General features: G+C 47.5%; 2 non-coding genes across 2 annotated transcripts; both read right to left on the bottom strand.

Annotated features, from left to right (window-relative positions):
• Positions 1–576: 576 nt before the first annotated feature.
• Positions 577–668, bottom strand: Trnai-uau (transfer RNA isoleucine (anticodon UAU)). The gene is given in 2 exon segments: positions 577–612; positions 631–668. It is a non-coding gene; the product is annotated as a tRNA-Ile (tRNA).
• A 2,004-nt stretch (positions 669–2,672) lies between these two features.
• Positions 2,673–2,764, bottom strand: Trnai-uau (transfer RNA isoleucine (anticodon UAU)). Its single transcript is given in 2 exon segments — positions 2,673–2,708; positions 2,727–2,764. It is a non-coding gene; the product is annotated as a tRNA-Ile (tRNA).
• Between the last annotated feature and the right edge of the window lie 13,382 nt (positions 2,765–16,146).

Genomic DNA, 16,146 nt, shown 5'->3' with positions numbered 1-16,146 from the left:
GATAGGGGAGGGTGGAGGTGGTAGGCGGAATAGTAATTTGGCGCAAGATTTAAATGTGCCACTCGACGCATATGCAATGTATTATGCGACTGACTGTTACGGCTGATGGCGCTATGACTGATTATACGAAGGAAAATTTGACAGCTACCCCAATGAAGCCCTACGGCTACAAAAGAAAGCTGTACAGCTTTCCTTTGTAGCCGTACGGCTGCATTGAGGTGTATGTCAAACTTTCCTTCGGAGTAGCTTACTCCACCTTGGGGATTTCCCCTAAATCTGGTCGATTAACACATAACTGATTATGTTGAGGTGAAAGGGATTGTCTAACATTGGTCGCGGAGCCATCGAAAGGCGCGCTGTGTCAACAAAGCGTTTGCGATAGACTGGGGATTGGCGCCGGCGTGAGACGGCAAGATTTTTCACAAGGGTGCGCTCGTTCCGCGAGGGATTAACCGGCCGCAGAGACCAAATTATCTTCTTGTCCAGCTTTATTTCAGATGAACGCTATCACTGTGGGATATCTTGCAGCGAAGCAAGCAACGGCCTTGTATTCGAGGAGAAAAAAAAAAAGATGTGTTCCCCAGGTGAGGCTCGAACTCACAACCCCGGCATGGCTCACGAGCACTGTCGTATAAGTACCGTGCGCTAACCAATTGCGCCACTGGGGACACGCTGCTCTAGCGATCAATGCGTCTGCTTCCATGATGTGCGCACGTAAAATAATGAATAAATATGCGAGCTTCGCGGGGAAACAAGATAGCGGCTGCCCTTTCACATCAAGCCAAACTAGCACATTTTATACAGCGACCGCTGTCAGAAGAGTATTAAATGGTGTTTTATAGGGGGTCGTTGCCGTCAAGTGTATCTCGCCGAATGGGCTTGGCGGTTTGCCCCTCACCATGTGCGTGCGTCACCGTGTGTTCCCCTCAAGAGATCAATAAGTCAGTATCACAATAAAGACCATCCGGTAAGAGGAAGCAGTAGCCACCGTCTTGGCTATCACTCACGATCGCCGTTACGGTCATCGCCTATATGGAAGTACTCCCAAGCGACATGCTAAATCTACGCAGCTGGACGAATTGCCGTAACTTAGAGGAAAAGAAGAGTACCTCAACCAAGGGACTTATTCAAAGCGTTCGAAATGCATCGAAGGCTAATTGTCTGATATAGTCACCGTGTCTATATCTATAGCGGATCTAAATCTACGTCTACTCACCCCTAGAAGGTCCCCCTGAAGTCTCTGACCTTGGGACCTTCTCGTGTGTATATAGAGTGTATGTTTTTTTTTTCTGTGAATAATAGAACACTACTGAATTCAACTGAATTGTACTGGCCAAATAGGCTGCTAAGCGTTGTGGACGCGCTTTGAATAAAGCCCTTGGCTTAACTACTATTTTATTCGTTTTCATTTAAGTGTTCGCCCATACAGGCAGAGTTCTGCCGAAGGCTTTCACGTTCAGGTTGCCACAACAGCACAGCGCCTCCTGAGCGAAACCCGCCCCTTTCGTACGGTCACAATCGTGCCCACCCTTGCGTGCACTCCGCACCCCTGCGTTCTCAGAAACGGGGTACTGCCCCTTTCTGATTGAAACAAATCATGAAATCACGCAATACTCTAGCGGTACCTTCCCTGTTACTCAACCCAAATTATCCAAACAGCAGGCACGCATTTTAAGACTACTTCAAACTAACACATGTCCTAATCCCGTATGAATTAATTATACTTTTCCCAACACAATACTTCTCAAAGTGTAGGTTCTGCAGCAAGTTTGGCACACTATCACACATCACAAGCGAACTTTACCAGATGTGCCCCTTACCCTCCATCCTCAACACTCTTTCTCCTGTGTTTTGTTCTCTTAATATACGTGCGCAATCTCCGAGCCCGAGCCTTGTATTAATAGCGTGCCTACATTCACCGCTTCACATCACAAGCAAAGAAGTGTTTTTGAACTTCTTCATTTCTGTTAGCATTGTACAGTTAAATCAACCATGATGACAAATTGCAATGTAACAAAGTTCTTTCGCTTCGGTTACAGTAAAAAAAATAGGAGCAGAAATAAGAAAAAGTGTTCCCCAGGTGAGGCTCAAACTCACAACCCCGGCATTGCTCACAAGCACGAGATTTATTGGTTCTATACGAATTTGGTACGAATATAATTGTGCTAGTTCAGTATTTATGGCGTCGTAGTTGCATATTTTGTAATCCCTGATACTTTTGTTTAAGGTGCTTTTTTACGGCGTTACCCGTGGTGTCAGTGACTATAGGTATTGCTTATTAGCTTATCCTTGCCTTAAAAAAGCGTCTTAAACAAAATGATCAGGGATTACAAAATAGGCAACTACGATGCCATAAATACTGAACTAGCACAATTATAGCAACACTGATGGATACCTACCAAATTCGTACTGTCATCAGTTCTAACAGAGAGCTATCTAAGAAATAAGTCTCATGTGCCCCCCAAAATAAACATATTCGGGCTATTCCTATTAAAACCGATTCACTCAATCAGTGATGTACAAAACGTTGAGAATTCTTAATTTTTCGTTTTTAAGATCCTTATAGCAGCAAATATACCACGAACAAAGGTCTAATGTGCCCAGGTTATACGCTCCCTTCATAATAACTAAGAATGGGAAAAAAAGTGAGCGAAAAAAAAAAAAAAAGCACGTTCCCCAGGTGAGGCTCGAACTCACAACCCCGGCATGGCTCACGAGCACTGTCGTATAAGTACCGTGCGCTAACCAATTGCGCCACTGGGGACTCGCCGCCGCTGCTATGGACGCGGGTACTTCCGTTATCTACACACGGAGGAAAGCGGGCTAGGCATGGGAGCGTCCACCGAAAAACGTGTTGGCTGCCTTTATAGATGTAATACAACATATTTATTTTCCTTGGGAATGTGCCCCCCTTTTCCTCCTTGCTTGTGCTTTTTACAGCGGAGCTGTTTACTTCTAGCTCTGTGTGCATCCCGTGATTGGTTTCCAAGGGGGGCCCCACAGCCGGAAGATGTCCGCGATAAAAATGGGCCCGGACGCATAAATCTGAGTAGGGGTAGAGGCCGAGACAGGGATGCAGCTGAGGCGCGGGAAAGGGTCGAGGGATTTTGCATAACGCGGCTGAATGTCTCGCGCGGTGTTTGCACGCGCGGGTGAAAATAGCGAGTCGGTACAGCGCTCTGAAGTCCTCTGGGGATACCGTGCAGATTTAAGCTCTCAGTTCGGCACATGCTCAATGCCCTGTGCAGCTGAATACTACGTGCGGCTAGCATTCTGTAGGGGTATGGGGCGATGGGGAACGATACAGACGGTACTCAATGGAAGGATTCGGCGCGGAATTCAAAAGCGTAATTCCGCACATACGCAATGCCTCATTCCGCTAAACGGCTGGCATGGGTAACGTAGTGAGGGGGGAAATGGTGAAAGAGGAGGAAAGAGGCGGTAGGCGGAAGGGTGTTTTTGGGAAAGATATGAATGTGCCGCTCTGTGCTTACGTAATATGTTATGCGACGGAATGTTGTGGCGGATGGCGGAATAAGCGGTTATGTAGAGGTGAAGGAGTTACGAAGGTGAAGGTGAAGGTCTTACATAGAAGGTGAAACGTCGGCTGCGGAGGCGTCACAAGGCGCACTGTGCCAACAAAGCATGTGCTAACAGATTGGCGGTTAGAGAGAGAGAGAGAGAGAGAGAGAGAGAGAGAGAGAGAGAGAGAGAGAGAGAGAGAGAGAGAGAGAGAGAGAGAGAGAGAGAGAGAGAGAGAGAGAGAGAGAGAGAGAGAGAGAGAGAGAGAGAGAACTTTATTTGCCCAGAAGTAGAGAGCTTGGGCTCTCTTTGCCGCGTTAATCAGCCAGTATATCTTGTTTCCTGGCGGCTTCTTTGGCTATGTGGACAAGGAGTAGCTGCGTTAGGGGATTGGAGCTGCGCAGCAGGGTTTCCCAGTGCTTTCGATGTTTGATGTCTATGAGGGGTAGGGGGGTCTTGTTCCGTAGTTGTCTTTGGTATTCCCCCATGATGTGAGTGAGGTCTGCGCGTTGGCCGCAGAGTTTGCACTTATCAAAGAAGGTTTCTGGATGGAAGTGACTGTAGGCCGACGGGTTCGGGTAGGTATTCGTTTGAAGTTGACTCCGCACCTTGGCTTGTGCAGCGTTGAGTGTGCGAGACGGATATATTTTGCACAAGGCGGCACTCATTGTGCGCGGGCCACGGAGGTCAAACTGTCTCCTCGTCCAGCTTGCTGTCAGATGAACTGCGCTGACATGTACCACCAGCTTTCCCCACTCTGTGTATTTGCCATGTATCTTCACGTACAGTTAGATTGCCCAAATGTGTTCTCTTACCTGAATTTGTTTTGCCATCTCATTTCTTGGTGTCTTTGGTTTCTATAAATTCGAGGCTCTGCAACTCAAGCCCTACGTGGCTTTGGCACGGCAGGCTCATTGTCTTGTTTCAATTACGAAATAAACGATCTCATCAACATTAACCACCCGGTGAGGACGAACTGTGTTGTCGCCCAGCTTTCTGTCAGATGAACGCTATCACTGTGGGATATAACCTGCAGCGAAGCAAGCAAGGACGCTGACATTGGAGAAGAAAAAGTTCATTCGCCAGGTGCGGCTCGAACTCACACCCCCGGCATGGCTCACGAGCACTGTCGTATAAGCACCGTGCGCTAACCAATCTCTGCCGGATGGAATGCGGCCACTACAGATATCTGTACACATAAAAAATTGGCTAAACAGAGGATATTAGCGCAGAAAACAATAGAGAGTGCCTTTAATCGAGATTGGAATGAAGTAAGATTTTTTGTCTTAGAGTGCCCTTTCCAAACGCTTTCTTAATTTTTTGTCGCAAGTGTTACCTGCGTTATGTGCACGTGCACTCATTGTGCCCTACGTCTCCCTAAATTCCCTTTGTTTTAGCTGAATCCAGGTTTCATTTTCAATGCGAAAGAATTAAATGGCGCCTTGAGCAGAAAAGCCACCTGAGAATGAATGAATAATTGGCTGTGAATAAAGATAAAGTAACGGAGGTGAAAATAAATGTAGGAAAATTTAGCACTCAATACGAACTGAACCCAGAGCCTCAAGAATGGGAGTCGAGTACGCATTCGCGAAACCACTTCGGAACCATGGTTTTAGCTGACCAGATGGACCTATACAGACAAATCTCGTTACTATGAACCCCACATTAACGAATTTCCCAAATTTGCGAACATTTTACAAATACCCGCCAGGTTTCCTATATTTTCAATGCAAAAATATTTCAGAGTCCACGAAGGCCTCTATCGCCTCGTACTGGGTCGCAGCCGTCAGTAGTGATCCTCTCGCACATGCTTTTCCGGTAGATCGAGTGTTAAGTCGAGTCAGTGGTCGACTGTCGGTAACCTGGTGATACAGCCATGGAGGCCTGGTAACGGGGCGATCTGGTGAAGCAGGTAGTGAACAGCCCATATAACTAGCTAAGGCAACTGCTTCCGCAACAAAAGTACGTTTGTGCATACGGGCTGAGCGACGTTGTTCGACCAGTGCGTCAAGCGTATTCAGCTGAGACTCAGCTTGGAGCGATGGTTGAATGTTGGCACACCACCATATCCACTCAGGCTGATTCGCCAATGATGATGGCAGCTGCCTTCAGGGGTTCGGGGCCGATTCACTAATTCCCATTTTCTGCGACAGCCCCATGAACACAGGAATGAGCATTCTGCGGCCTTAGATTGTACATTAATACTTTAGCCGTCACAACTTATTATAAGAAGTGCGTAAGTATTGTCTGATGTTTTTACTTCTTTATTTCGATGAGATTTCTGCCATTGCGTGTGCTAGAACATGACGTACAGTGCGGCCAGGGTACTTCAGCTTTGTATTAAAAAAAACTGCGATATACCGCGTTACAAAAAAAAAAATAACATAGAGGACATTCGTCCGAGGGTTGCACAGGGGATGCGAAGCGTATAAGAAATCAGTCACGCGAAGGCACTAGCCGTGAGGGATAGTTAGTCTCGTCTGACAAAACAAGACCGCGTGATGGGACCAGCCTGAATTTATTTCCACAAACTTCATCGCCAGTTGACGATTCAGTGTAGCAAGCGAACCAGGACTCATGGGCACATGGAAGTGTGACGTAGCGATTATAGCAGCAGCGTCTTCGGACCACGTGACGTGCTGCTGGCAGTGTCAGCGCGCCACAATTTTGCTCTATTAAACAACGACGAGTGGAGCTGGCGTGATCTCTGAGGTTTTGATCACCGAATTAAAGATAGAACTATAAACAAGAGAGAGAGATAGACGTATAAACAAGAGATAAAAGCATGAAAAAAAGTTAAGTTCATATTTTTAGAGCGCAGCTCTTAATCGGCGCTCCTGTGGTTTCGCGGCGACCCTCGCCGTCGTCCGTCGATTCGACACCGTAAGGAGAGCGAAAAGGACAGCGAAGGAGGAGAGTATCTTTATTTATTTATTTATTTATTTATTTATTTATTTATTTATTTATTTATTTATTTATTTTATATACTTCAAGAACGCCAGGGCGGGGTGTTACATGAGGGGTGGGCATTTTATAGAGGGTTTCTTCGATGTGCGTTTTGAAAAGAATGGGGCCGGAGTGGTGCACGAAGTGGGGCGGAAGGTCATTCCAATCCTTCGCTGTCTGAACAAAGAATGACCGAAGGTGAGCAGTTGTACGGGCATGCGCAGGGTAAACTGCCCAAATGCGATGCCTTGCAAGAGAGTGCAACTTAGTATAGCGTTAACCGAAATGTGACTTAGTGCATCTATCTTGGACTCTGAATTGTTTCCTCTGTTCAACGACTTCGATATTTCCCGTTGTGATCGAAAAAACAAGCGGAGGGAGGGGGGGGGGGGGGGGGGAGTGTTAATCGCCGCTCACCCCAGTTTACAATGCTGCGCTGTTGACATTCCTTAGAGTCCTGATGTAATCCTTATTCACTGCAAAGCTGCCGTTCCACCCGTTACCATTGGCGTCTGCCCCCCTGATTGCGATCCCTCTTTCGTTGGCGAGCTTTATGATGCTCTACAACTATTAACGTCAGCCTCGGATAACGCCCCTCTCCTCCTTCTTGGTGATTTTAACTTTCCCGCGATAACTTGGTCTGACCTAGCATTAATGTTGTCGAAAGAGAACACTGAAAGTGACTTCATAGATACTTGCGTTACTTTCAACTTATATCAAATGATTAGCTTTCCTACACGCATGACTCTTAATTCATCAAGCTTACTAGATTTATTTCGGACGACCAAACGAGATAACGCTTCGTCCGTTTCTATCCGAGTAGCCTGAGTGATCATGTCGTCATTCATGCCAATTTCCAATGAAACTTGCCTAACCCCCAAAAAAGTAAAAAAAAAAAAACGATAACCCTATACGACGGAGCAGATTATCAAGCTATGAATGATGAACTAGCTTCTTTTTACGATTGGTTCCTCGTGAATTTTTCCAAACGTTCTGTTGACGAAAACTGGGAGCTCTTCAAAAACAAAATGCACCAATTAGAAAAGATGTACATCCCCACAATTACCATTAGAGAACGGCCTACTTCGCCATCGTACAATAATACTTTAAAACGGCTTAGCAACAAAAAGAAAAGACAATTCCGGTCAGCCAAAAAATCAAACTCCAATCACGCTTGCGAAAAATATCGTGAGACTGAAAAACTACGCTTCCATGATCTCGGACGCTAAGCGGGCGCTCTTTTCGTCCACCCTACCAGACATGCTATGCACAAACCCCCAAAAGTTTTGGAACACCTTAAACCCAACCCATGCTAAACCCATTTCGTTATTAGATCAACAAAACATTCCAATCCCGGAGTTCAAGGTCGCCGAAACACTAAACTCTACGTTTTGCTCAGTGTTTGCCGGTGTACCTGACGATGTATTTCCAGGTGTGCCCGATGTATTTCCCAGTGTGCCGTTCCATGATTACCCCGCTATGCACAGTGTAATTTTCGAAGCAAATGATATCATCCAAGTCATTTATACCTTAAAAGTGACGTCATCAGCTGGTATTGACTGTATAAATTCTAAAGTTTAAAATTTAAAAACAGTTTAAAGTTTCAAATTTTAAAAACACCGAAAATCTCTCTGCTGTCATATTGTCGCACATCTTCCAGCAATCAGTGTCATCTGGAGTGGTGCAAGTGTGAAAAGGAACGCGGTATGCCGAGGGTGTCGGGCGAGACATGCTCCGCGGCGGTGACCCGCTACAAGATGATACCACAGTAGCGCGCACCGTCGTGCGTTCGCCGATGAACCGATCACTTCCTAAGACGAAGCAAGTGTTTTCCCTGCCACTGCCGCTAAACGAGCTGCCCGAGCAGAGGCTTAGCGCCGCCGAAGTAGCAACTATGCCCCGTTGCGTGAAGATTCTGAAGTCCGCCCTGCGCTTAAATTTGGCATTAGGGAGTATCGTAATCGCCAGCCAAGTTTTCCGTGCTTGTATCTCTTGTTTTCGCGACGCCATTTTAGAGCAAAGTTTTACTAACCTAGTCGAGACGAGTTTCGCCGTCGCCAGCAATTTGAAATTCATTTACTTGCAGCTGCGCCGTAGCCTTGGTAAAGCATTGCTCCGCCGCTAACATTCCGCCGCCGCCGGAATGGCGCACGCGCTCTAGCAGCTGGGTCGTCGCCGGAGCTTGGCTATGTATGAGAGCGAGGTCGGGCCATCTTCTCTGAGCGCTGCGCGGGAGAGGGAGGCTGTTAGCCGTCGTCTGTAAGCGGCGTCTGACGACCCCATGGATATCGCCCTGCGAACTGCTTCACTGGAGATGGTCCGGGATGCCAAATGTCCGAAGCTAACGCCCGAGACTGAGGAAGAGAGAGGAGTTCGGCTAGCAAAATCAACTTAACCAGGCTAAACGAAGACAACCACACTACACCAAGCTTTCGTATTGCATATCCAGGGTTAGCTGAGCGCACCCACATTCATTTTTAACCTCTTTTATTTACAGCGGAGCTGTGTAAGGCTCGGCTTTCATACATTTCTTCAAGTCCTCACATCGAAACTTCCGCGGCTACACGCGTCTTTGAAGCGCGAGGCGTTCCATAGCATGCGCCTTATCTTGACAATAGGAAAGGGGAACGAGCAACGGCACAGTGAGTAGGAGACCCATCGAAGCCATTCGAAAGTGTAAAACTTCCTGCATGCGTATTGCGAAGAAAACAGTATCAAGTGAAAGGAGAACGAAGCGCTTCGAAAACACTGGAAGGAGGCAAAGCGTCGCAGGCGATCAGTTGGGTGTTAGTGCTTCCGCATTTGGAACCTTTAAGGAGTGCTAAGGTGCCCTCAGACTGTCCTGAGACCGTGGGTTAGTCACGATCACACTGCCCCAGTGGTCGTAGTCTGGGATTTCAACGTGATCTGGCGAAACCGAAAAGGGAGTTGTTTACGCGTTTCGCGTGGGAGACATTTGTCTTGCAATGCCACACCTGCCTAGACCAACCGACCACTGAGCGGCGTACGTGCATCGATTTGACATTATCCAGGAGTGTTTCCGCAGTTGCGGGTATGACGCCGATCAGTGTGTATTACAGCGACAACAAATCCATCGATACCATTGTTATTAAGTGACAATGACTTTATAGCTCACTGGCCATCCACACTCAATGGCAGGGCGGAATGGCATAGAATTTTTGTTTCGTAAAAAACAACACATGATGTAATTTTTTTTAAAAATCACGATGCCATTACCTATGATCTGCCTGAAATATGGCTGAAGTTTCCTTTGCGCCAAACAGTGCTGAGATGCGTGAGCCGTACAACCAGTGCTAGAGCTTGGAAAAGTCTTGTCTATATGTAATTCCTGTTACTGTTCCTCCTTATGGTACAAATGAATTTTGGGACGGTATATGGTCCACTGAGCGCAACCACGCTGTGTTGTTTGCCTGCTTACATTAGCTCAACCTCAAGCCATTTTTAATGAAAAATGGTAGCTCCTCCAGGGGATCTGACACTAAAAGAACTATCCCTGTGTACGGGACGTTCAGGCGATAACTCGGCGGTTTTTTTTTTCAATTGTGTTCTCAGCATACCGTTCCCCTGCTTCCGATTATGCATATTTAATACGAAGGCCGCATTTTCGAGAGCCGGCGGCGATGGCTGCTGCTGCTTTTTTTTTGGTGATCACCTGGCTGTTTAGATGTACAGAAATCCCGACACCGAGGCGTAGTTGTTTTTCACCTCTAACAGAAAAACGGCCACTGCGGCTGGGATCGAAACCGCGTCTTCAGACACAGCAGCGCCTCAGTGACTGAGCCCCCACGCTGGTTAAGCGAGCAATGTTGAATTGGTCATGGTGTCGAAGATAGCTACCGTTTCGTGCACCATGTATGCTTCCTGCGCCACCGTTAGATCGCATTGTAGAGTTCCCATCTCGCGAAATACTTTGCCCTAAATGTGCTTGATAAACCAAGGTGTAATAAACAATTTAAGTCAAGGCGATACGTAGCATGCACACACGCACACGCACACGCACAGACAGACAGACAGACAGACAGACAGACAGACAGACAGACAGACAGACAGACAGACCGACAGACAGACAGACAGACAGACAGACAGACAGACAGACAGACAGACAGGCACGCCCACTGCGACAGCTAAGATGCCGCTTCCCCGCTGTGCCCATGTTCAGGCAGCAGCAGTAGAGTAACGACTTGTCCTGCATTGTTGTGCGGTGGCGGACTTATAGGCCGCGTTCCCACGACATGAGGTCGCCACACTCAAGATGAAACAACGGTGACATAGACAAAAATTACTGACTCTGTGAAGAAGAATGACCTGCGAAGCTAAACGCAGTCCACAGTGGGAACTAAACAAAACAAGTTTGTAATTTGCAATTGAGAATTCTGTCTAGCCAACTAACTGAATGGTACTTGGAATGACTCGAGCTTTATTCTAACCCGCCGCGGTGGCTCAGTGGCTAAGGCATTGGGCTGCTGAGCACAAGGACGGCGGTGCGATTCCCGGCCGCGGTGGCCACTTTATTGATGGAGGCGAAAAGCAAAAAGCACCCGTGTGTTCGAGATTTAGGTGCACAATAAAGATCACTAGGTGGTAAAAATTAACCCGGAGCCCTCCACTACGGCGCGCCTCATAACCTATGTAGTCTCGGTGCGTTAAACCCCATAATTAAATCAGTCAGCTTTATTCTAGCGGAAAAGCATGGAGCTGTGTGTTTCCTTCCCGCGTCGTTTGTGTAACACGCCAACCCAATAAACTCGACCACTGAGGACACCGGACAGATCTCAGTGGGCCGTTTGACGTCCACGTTTAAATTTCCCGTCAGCACAACGGACGTCAACAGTAAGAAAATGAAACCTATAGCTGCGCGTGCACGCACCCGCCCCTCCCTTTAGTCCGAACCCGTGCACGCATAAACCCGCAACCGGTTATGTGCGCGTGCTCAGAAGTGAAAGACACGGATAGAAAAGGCCGGTCTGAAAACTCTTTGCGCTGAACAAGTAATATAACCTCGGCGTTCCAATCGGGCAAGTTGCTCTTCAACCTGGAGGGATTCGCAGCTAGTTGACGAGCTTGAACCTAAGGCGGGAACGGCTGCTGCAGCGGTTTTGCGTAGTTGTCGCACCCATTCGAGCTTCTGTTCGTGCCGATGCTTCCGGAATTCCCGCTCTTCCTCCTCCAAGCGAAAGACAAGCGTCAGGCCGATAGGAAGTTAAATTCTGGAAGGCCTCGAGCTTTATTCTAGTGGACAAACATGTGGCTTTCCGTTTCCCTCCCCCATTGTAGCCATATTACTGTATGTACACACCAGCCCGGACCCAAACCGCTCGATTACGGACGACAGCGGAAAGGGCGCTTTGAGCCATGAGACTTCCACGTTCAAATCTCCCACTAGCACAGTGGGCATGTCATCGGTTGCGGCATGAAGCAAAGCTGTGCGGACACGGCGGCTTCCATCCGCATTTGACCTCTGCACGCATAAACCAGGCACCGGTGATGGCCGCATACTTAGGCGTGAAGTTCAACGGCGAAAATGTCGCTCGGAAAGCCTTTCGAGCTGAAGAAAAATTTAGGGAAGCGTACACTCACGTGGAAGACTGGAATGGCGAAGCTTTTGTAGGTGAGCGTTGTCGGACACTTAAGGTTCAGCATCATTGCTGTCGTCTCCTGGGAAACAAAATATTTAATTAGGAAATGGCAAAACATGACAATCTCCACCCCAGGTGAAAGATTGGAACTGGCGGAGATTTCGAGTTAATCAATAAGCTTAAGACAGCTGACACACGGAAGTAAAATATGGAGAGGATTGAGCATGTGGTAAAGGACGGAGGCAGCCTGAAAGCAGTGAAGAAGCGTCTGGGCATGGGCAAAAATCAGATGTATGCACTTAAAGACAAGCTTGGCAATGTCATCACAAAAAGAGATAAACTAGGTATAGTAGCCGAGTAGTTCTATAGAGATCGGTACAGTAGCTGCGACATCCAGGATAATACCGCACGAGGAAGTAGTAGTTCAGAGGAGATAGACATCCCACCAGTAACGACAGAAGAAGGAAAAAAGGCTTTGAAAGAAATGCAAAGGAGAAAATCACCTGGTGAGGATCGAATTACAGCAGACCGCTTAAAGGATGGCGGGCAAATTGTACTAGAAAAAGTGGCAAACGTGCATCCACAATGCCTAATGACCGCGAGTGTACCGGAATCTTGGAAGAGGTCGAACGTCATCCTAATCCATAAAAAAGGTGACATGAAGGACTTGACAAATTACAGGCCGATCAGCTTACTGTCAGTCGTCTACAAGGTACTTACCAAGGTAATCGCTAACAGAATTTGTGCCACGTTAGGTTTCAGTAACCTAAGGAACAAGCAGGGTTTCGTAAAGGCTACTCAACAATAGACCATATTCACACGATCAATCAGGGGATAGAGAAATGCGTGGAGTATAATCAACCCCTATATATAGCCTTCATAGATTATGAGAAAGCATTTGACTCGGTCGCAACCACGCGCAGCAGTCATTCAGGAATTGTGGAATCAGGGCGTAGACGAGCATTACGTAAGAATACTAGAGAATATCTACAATGGGTCCACAGCTACCATCATCCTCCATAAAGAAAGGAGTAAAAAGGGCGTCAGACAAGGAGACAGAATATCGGCAACGTTATTCACAGCCTGTTTACAGCAGGTATTCAGAACATTGGATACGGAACAGGTGGGAGTAAGGGTTAATGGAGAATACCTCGGTAACCTCAGATTTGCTGATGACGTTGCCTTGCTAAGTAACTCGGGGGACGAATTGCAAAGCATGCTTTCCGCACTGGACAAACAGAGTAGAACCGTGGGCCTGAAAATTAATATGCAGAAAACTAAAGTAATGATCAATAACCTCGGCACAGCACAGCGGTTTGAGATAGGTGGTGAGGCAGTGGAAATGGTAAGCGAATATATCTACTTAGGACTAGTGACCCCGGATCCCAACCTTGAGACAGAGATAATTAGAAGGATACGAATGGTGTGGAGTGCGTTCGGCAGGCATTCTCAGATAATGAATGGCAGCCTACCATTGTCCCTGAAGAAGAAAGTATGACAGCTGCATCTTTCGGTACTCACCTACGGGACAGAAACTTGGATGTTCACTAAAGGGTTCAACTTAAATTGAGTACGACTCAGTGAGCAATGGAACGGAAGGGACAAGATGAGGGCGGAGTGGGTGAGGGAACAAACGCGTGTTAAGGACATATTAGAAGAAATTAAGAAGAAGAAATGGGTGTGGGCAGGGCATGTAATGTGAAGACAAGATAACCGCTGGTTATTAGGTGTACCAGAGTGGATCCCTAGATAGGCAAGCGTGGCAGGGGGCGGCAGAAAGTTAGATGGGAGATGAGATCAAGAAGTTTTTGGGGATAAATTGGTCGCAGTTAGCACAGGATCTTATAATTAAAGTACAGGATCGGGATAATTGGAGATCTATGGGAGAGGCCTTTGCCGTGCAGTGGGCATAGATAGGCTGATGATGCTGATGATAATGATCATTGGTTATTTGCATAGTGTCGGGGCTAGTAATCGTCGTCATATGCATCGAAGAGGTCGCGGCGAGTGGTGGAGGCAAAGTCATCTTTAGCATTGTAGACTTCCACCGCCTCAACTGGCGGAGCTTGCACTAAGTCGACCAGTGAGTCTGAAGGTGAAGCTTCAGGATGTCTTTATACGTGAGGACTGAAGGACACATCACCACGCATTTGTGCTAGTTTGAAATTCTTTATTTACATGTTTCGTCGTTGCTTTGCATGGGGCTAGTAGTAGTTACCATCATATGCACCGCTGTCGTGCTTCTCTTGTCAAGCCTTACACGCGCGGCAGCACTTGACGACAGCGCTAGATTTTTTTTTTTTGCTAAAGCCCCTGCGCGAGCCGGGGACACGGCGGTCGCCGCCAGGCACGCGGTCACGAGTACTCCGCATTTCTCACTCCTCGTGCTTTTTGACAGTTTTATTTTTTTGCTAAATGCCACTGCACGTGCCGGGAACGCTTAGCGGTGGCCGCGAGGCACGCGCTCACGAGCGCTAAGTACTTTGTTATTTTTGCTTGCAGCACCGAACTTACGGCTTGTACAACAGCTGCGCTGTTAAAAATTATGGGCTGACGCCGGTGTTCTTACTGGCCAAGTTGCTCTTCATCCGTGCTCTTCATCCGTGCAGGCGGCAACGGCGGTGGCTGCATGCGTAGCAGCGGTGGCTTTCGGTTGTTTATTCGCCCACTCGCGCTTCTGTTGATTTTCCGCAATCATCTGATAACGGCGCTACCTCCGTTGTCAGCCGATTGCGCAACTTCTGAAAGAGGCATTGGTGGTTGGGAGGGGCATAACTATTGTTAAAGAACGATCGGTGGTGGCAAGGAGGAGCCCCGGAGCGGCGCCAAGTAAAGCGGCTTCACCCGAAGGATAACTGTAGGGGGGGGGGGTTAGACATATACCGCTTCGCAGTGAAAAGTCACGCCACAGATGCATGCCACGTATCCGCAGGGCCCATGGTTTAACGCCCTGCATTCGACTAAGCACCTCTGGGGAGAAGAAAGCGTGGTCCGCTGTGGGTAGATTGTAATTAGCTGAGGACGCAAAAATGCTGCAGTCTAAATAGAGTGGGAGCAAAGTATATTGCATCCCATCTCCTTTGGTGACTTACCACGCCATGGCCAGTGCAACTGCAAGTGGAAAGACAATATGAACCAGACTTGAGTCGTATCCGGCTCATAAGCGTTGCAGGCGCTCCGCTACGACGAAACGGAAACTCACCATCCTCAGCGGGAGAAAGCTAAAGAAAAAGAGTGCAAGAAAAATGACCGACCCCATTTCTCGATTGCACTCAAACTGTTCATTTTGTGAAACCTGTATTGTCACTAAGACTGCATTTATTTGCGCGCACTGAAGGGTCTTTGTAGCCCATTTGAATTCCTAGTCAAAACCGCGCATATATTTACCTGAACCAAAGAATCAGCCCTACAGAAACGTGACTGCCCGTGTCTTCCGCAAGGGCTTTTTCCTCCATAAGCTCAGGCTCACTGGAAAGGCCTTTTACCTTGATTAAAATACCGTGATCCCCCAGCTGGCCGGACGTCTGCTTCCAACAAATAACAATTTTGGCGCCGTAATTTGTATGGTCCATGCTACTCGTCCAGAGGATTGGGTGTTTCACCGAAGCAAAAGTGCCATTAGACTAGGGATAATGCTCTTCATCTGGAATAAGAACCCCGGTTAGACGCTCCAACGAAAAAACGCCAGCCAGAGAGCAAGAGAATGTGAGTTAACTTAAGACAATCAATTTAAAAAGGTACAGCCATGAGTAAATGTTTACGGACCACAAAAATGGCAATTTTAGGTTATTTCTGTGGTGTGGTGTGCGCGTGGTGTGCGCGTCAGATGTCGTATTATTACTGAAGTATTCTAAAAACACTGAACATAATAGCCAGGGTGACGCGCGGTAGAGAAATAACCGGAAACTGCTGCTTTCGTGGTCCGTAAACTATTGATCTTGGCGGTACATATATGGAGCTAGAAGCATAACACAGCGCATGTTTTGGGGGGCCGTCTTTGTTACATGCGAAGCGTTTCTGGGCAGCCTCAACGCGAAAGTGCGTCTGTCCGTCTGTATCGCTTCAGGTGTCCCGCTGTCGC

The sequence above is a fragment of the Haemaphysalis longicornis genome, unplaced genomic scaffold (assembly GCF_048455015.1).
Source record: "Haemaphysalis longicornis isolate Haplotype H1 unplaced genomic scaffold, Haemaphysalis longicornis Haplotype H1 scaffold_1, whole genome shotgun sequence".
In the NCBI taxonomy this organism is placed as follows: Eukaryota; Metazoa; Arthropoda; class Arachnida; order Ixodida; family Ixodidae; genus Haemaphysalis; species Haemaphysalis longicornis.
The sequence above is the reverse complement of the archived record's forward strand: the minus strand, read 5'-3'. Positions and strand labels throughout refer to the sequence as shown.